Source organism: Nestor notabilis, unplaced genomic scaffold, assembly GCF_000696875.1.
Source record: "Nestor notabilis isolate BGI_N333 unplaced genomic scaffold, ASM69687v1 scaffold4986, whole genome shotgun sequence".
NCBI lineage: Eukaryota > Metazoa > Chordata > Aves > Psittaciformes > Psittacidae > Nestor > Nestor notabilis.
In genome coordinates this window covers 51,022-56,839 of record NW_009932234.1, presented here as the reverse complement: position 1 = coordinate 56,839, position 5,818 = coordinate 51,022, and positions in this window count along the sequence as shown.

The following is a 5,818-nucleotide window of genomic DNA, read 5'->3' as shown; positions in this document are numbered from 1 at the left end:
GAACCGCACACGTGGCAATAACAAAGTGTTGTGAGGCTTTAAAATTGCATTTGCTATGAGATTGTAATTGAGCAGACCTGCAACATTTGCTCTGAAGCTATATACAGCCAGGCGCCAGCCAGCCACCGCAGCATGGGCATCCCAAGGTGACTCCAAACCCTCAGGCATGGTCCCTACCTGCGGAGGAGCTCCCCACCCCACTCCTCACTTAAACCCAGGGGGCTGGGCTCAGGGTAGTTGCCAGCCCAAGGTACCCAGGCTCAGGAAATCAGGCAGATTTCACCTTCGGGATGATAGCATGGCTCTGATGGACACCAGCCACACACAGGCTGAATAGCACCACTCCAAACATGCCAGTTCATCTTCCCACTCCCCTGGGAGGCCTGTGGGCAGCCGAGACAGAGGAGATACAGCTTTCAGTTCACTCTAACTCAGGGGAGATCACTCTTTTCCTCCAGGAAAAATGCACTTAAGGGAGGGCAAAATGGCACAGAGAAGTGTGAGGAAAAAAAGTAAAAGAAACAGCCCTGCAGAAAACAACATAGAAGGAGGGGAGGAAGATGTCCCTTCCTTTCCCTGCCTCCCCTGCTCCCTCTTCTGCTCCTCACCTAAATCACTCAACAGGGACAAAGTCTTTTATCAGCCAAAATCCACATGTCACCCGCTCTTTTGGGACTGCCGGGGAGAAAGGGCCCCCCCTGCCACAGGGGTAACTCAACACCCAGGACTGTGTGATGTCCCCGCTCATGGCAGGGGGCTTGGAACTAGGTGATCTTAAGGTCCCTTCCAACCCTAACTATTCTATGATTCTATGAATCCTCCTTATGGCTTCCCCTCCACGCAGTGCAGCGATCCTGACAGCCCCTGCAAAGTGCCACCACTGTATCCCTTTCTAGTGACAGAAAGTGGCTTTTTGTTTATCCACCCATGTCCATCTCGCGTGTGAGCGACCACACATGAGCCAGAGCACAAGTGGCAGTGCACATTTAAATCCCACACATGCACAGAGCGATGCCTGTCTATGCCAGCCCCAGGAATCGTGCCTCCTCGCACAAAAGAGATTGTATGTGCAAGAACAGGGGAGAGGAAGCACACAGGACCGCAGCACAGCCACCAGTGCCTGAACACCTTATTCCACATCGAAGCACACACCAGATCCACCCACTTTCCCCCTCTTGCACAGATCTAATTAAATTGAGAAGAATTTGTCTCTCTCAGCCAGCAGATCAGCCCCAGCCAGCTGTGTGGTTCAATGCTGGGTATAGACTTTACTGTCAGATACTCTCTAATCAGCCAAGCTGTTTGCAGGCTCTTTTCTTTCTTTCCTTTTCTTTTTGCGGTTGTTTTGTTCAGGGCTTCAGTGCACTGACGAAGTTCCACCAGGCTCCAGGGCAAATCACTTACATTGCAGTCAGTGTATGCCACAGACAGAGGGTTTTCACTGGAGTTCAATGTAATTGCTAGCATTTATCACTTTAATAGCCTAATGAAGGTGAGATGTAATTAGAAAGGGTGTCAACTGGAATATGGAGTTTGTTTTACAATTACCTATACAGCAGGTAACCGCTGGCACAGAACAATGCCTTTTAAAAAGCTGGTAATACGTGGCATAAATGTTCATCACTGGGTGACTTCAAGTGACCCAAAGCCACAAGCTGTAATTGCTGCCTTTCTTACTAAGTACTTGAAAGTGAAGATTGAGCCCCCCAAGGCGACTTTTCCAACCCATGAAGATGGTTTATATCCACACAACTCAGCCTGTGTAACTGTCACCTTAACATCATTCCCACTTGCAGAGTGATCAGCAGTGATTTTGCTTGAGCGATTTTTGTCTGTGTAAGCAAACTCAAATGAACGCAACAATAATAAGAACTCCCAGCAGAAACATTGCCATTGCAAGGAAAAAAAGCCTCCAGAAGCTCACACAGAGCTTTCTCATCACACGCATCAAAAGAAAAAAGGGAAAAATATATATAAAAAAAAGTATCACTGAGAATTAAAAGGAGGAATTTGCATTTCTTTCTGTTTTACTCAAGGTGTTCATACTCAAGATGAAGGAATTTTATGCAGTTGGAAGGGTGGCTGACCATTATTTAAGGCAGAATGTCTTAAAGGCACAAAAAACTCTTTTCCTGCTGTTAAATAAATACTAGGGTTTGTTGCTTGATGGATATTGTGCAGTAAAGTAATGATGGCTGATAGTGCCATTAGCAGATAACACTGAGTGGGAGATCGGAGATTGACATACACAGAAGCCTCCCGAGTCCAACAGTCATGTACAAAGCATGACTCTCCTTAAAGAGCTAATATTATTTCTGAGTAACAGAATATAGCTTTAATTTGCACTATCTCTTAAGGGCTGGTCAGATTACTGGAAGAGTGATTAATTCAGAGAAACCAGCTCTTTCCTCTACAGAATGGAAGCACGGACTTTGGTACTTGGCTAATATCATGAGGGTGCTCTAGTCCACTGCAGGTGCAGCAGCAGATTCTTAAAGCACTCACAAGATGACACCAAAAGTCAAGCTAGCTAATTATCAGATGACACTCCTGTCACTAGTCCACCATTTAACATTTTCACCAGACAGTAGGAAGCATTTGGGTCTCCCAGAAGCATCATCCTAGTAGCTGTGAACTGAACCCCTTTCTGCATTATGTGACCAGCTATAAAGGGTCTGGAGTTTCATTCTCTGGAGACATTCAAAACCTGTCTGGACACGTCCCTGTGTAACCTGCTCAGGGTGTCTCTGCCTTGACATGGGGGTTGGACTAGATGATCTCCAGAGGTCTCTTCCACCCTTAATAATGCTGTATAGTACTTCTGAAGAACGTGGTCACACTTACCTAAGCATCAGTCTGCCTCCTGATACACACTCCCAGGCTGGTCTTCATTTCCTAGCATAAACAACATGCATATCACTTCCAGGTGCACTTACTATCATGGCGACATACAAATTGAGTTTATGAAGCTCCCTAAAATTCAGATTGAGGCCTGATTCAGCTTCCCTTTACTTTGCATAACCATCAGAAGCTACACAAAGAGGATATGAAAATGACCATTTCAGAGAAGTACCATTTTACATTCACCTTGCAGGGTTCCAGGTGTTTTCACAATGAAGAGGTAGCAGCTCGGGTACTCTCTTTGGTCAACTGAACACAGGTTTTCAATATCCTCAGAAGAAACTCTTCCTGCTTACACTTATATTGCAGAAGACAATCAGACTTGTCATTTGAGGATCAAGTAATTATTTTCTGTGTGGACGTCCCATATACCCTACTGGTTGCCCCAATAGGTGGGAGCTTGCAGAAGTGAGAGCCTGTTCTAATGTGGAGGCCATCTAATGACAGTGATGGCTCAGGGGAAGAGATGCTGCTAATTGCAGCAATTAAACAGTAATGATATAATTAATGCAAAAATTATGCATGGCTCAAATCCAGGCTATTGGAGTGCAAGAGGTACTCATCATGCTTAGATGAAAATCATTCCTGTTGAGATGATATCAAATCCGCTTTGTGGCTTGATCATGGATAGTAGTTACAGGTAATTCAGGGAACAGTGACAGACTGTGTTCTGCAGAAGAAGTAGCTGATGGTAATAGCAATGAAACACAAAAGGACTTTAAATTTGACTGGGCACATTGAACGCTGAAGGAGAAGCTATCTGAAAGTCTTACTATAGGAAGACCATGTAGATCCATGCCCTAGACAAACAGCAGGTATTATGTCCCATATATAGAGAGGCAAATTCAATTCCCAATACATTCAAATAGACATTTGATATGTCCCCTTCCAAATGCATGAGAAGAAACAGCACCAGAAAAGTCAGCTGGTTCACTTTACTTTACACAAAGCAACCTTTGGTGAAGAGCAGGTTTAAAGACCAGCATTAAGTCTGTATAGCTACATGTCTCAGTTCCAGTCTAGTATATTCTCAAGTCCCTAATTTGAGAAATGACGGCAATTAATTGAAAGTGACATTAATTTAAGAAATTAGTATAATATTAAACTTCAAAAATTGAGTATTCCTGGATAGCTGTTAAAAAAGGATGAAAATTAATAGCAGTCAGCCTGTTCTGTTTGCTCCATTCCTGCCCCACCTCTCAGCTCGTTCTGCACTTTGGCCCCGAATTCTGAAAATCTGCTTTGCCATATTCCAAAGAATCTCCTATCAGGACCATTAGGAGGAAATGTTAAAAATATAGCTCAGAAGGCCTCATAAATTGCAATGGAAAGATTTGCTTTGCCATGTTCAAAGCCAGTTGTGACTGCCCACAAATGTCGACGGTCACATTAGTCAGATGGCCGTGCCCAGTGACTCCTTCTCAAAGTTAGACCAAAGACTATCGCTGTGATTGATATTTGATTGTGCAGCAATAGCAGAACTGTGAAATGCTTAGAATTGTTTGGCTGTGCTATAGGTTGGGAGCATTATATCTTTGTTAGTGCTACAGAAATGCTTTGGACCTGCAAAGTTGGACTGAAAACATGGCCAGCACCAAGCCTTTCCCACAAATCCAGCTTGAAAGATTACTACATTAAGTGGTAGTTTACAGGAACTATATTATTTATGCTTCCATATTGGGTAGCTTAATGTAGCAATAAATAAAATCAGAGTCTTTGCTGTGTATTACCATACATTTTACTGATTGGTCTTCCTATGGACAAGGACATTGGTCTAAAGGAAAAGGGAAGGACTGTAAGCAATCTCTGGGCTGAAAATACACAGTGCATATTAGAAAACAGTCCAGCTGCTAGCACAGACTTTTCTTGTGTATTTTTTTTGTACCATGGTCCACATGTAACCACTTTTAACCACCACCTCTGTGGGGAACCCAGAATCCTCTCTGGTTTCTCACCAAATCACTGGGGTGAAGTCAGTAGGGAGTTCTGAAAGTCAAAACTAGCATGTGTACAGCTTTGTCCTCCAGTAGCTTAAAACATTTCAGTTTATCTGCCTCTAGCTAAACATAGAAAGCCCTGAGGTCCAGTAAAGTGGACACTATATTTGTGTTCATACAAGCATACAACATATTGGCCATTTGGCTTTATGAAGATACCTCGTTTGGTGTCTAAGGAGGAGTAATGGTTTTCCATTTAGACTGTGGAATCTACTGTTTAATAATAAATACACTCTTGACATTGTTAAATGATAGCCTGCTTCTAATAAACCCCATGCTGATTCCTGTGCTGGTTAGAGTGGGTAATTCATCTTCTTGGGCTGTTAAAACTTTAGCTGCGATTATAGAGACAACATGAAGCAGACACGATCAGCATGTCCCCTGCTGGTCTGCTCATTTTCTGCCCATAACAAAATACTGGCTAGTTTCCTCTTTGTGTTGCAGATCTTATTATTAGTTGATTTCATTATTAATTGCTCCTAAGGCTTGGGAGGCTGTTTCAAGGCACATATACAAGGGATCCACATGGTTACAGGAAAAGACCACTCTACATTCATGCTCACACTTCTCCCAGGCTACTTGGTATGAAGTTGCAATCCCCTTGTGCTACTGAGTAAAGAGCCTGCAGCCACACTCTTGGCTTCAGAAGAATGAACTGAGTTCTCCAATTTTTTCCTGGATTTGATACCAGAAAGAAAGAAAGAGGGGGGAAAAAAGAGGGAGAAAACTAAAGAATTGCACTATCTTCAAATCCAATTATGGCCTTAGTAGTTCCTGAGGATTTGGCTTTATGAAATTGCTCATAAAAGCCTTCCTTGTCATCATGCCCACTAACACCCTTTGGTCTCATGCACTCACAAGGGCTTATTTGAGTAATTTAAATTAACTGATAATATGCCAACAAGTAGGCTGCAGGATGC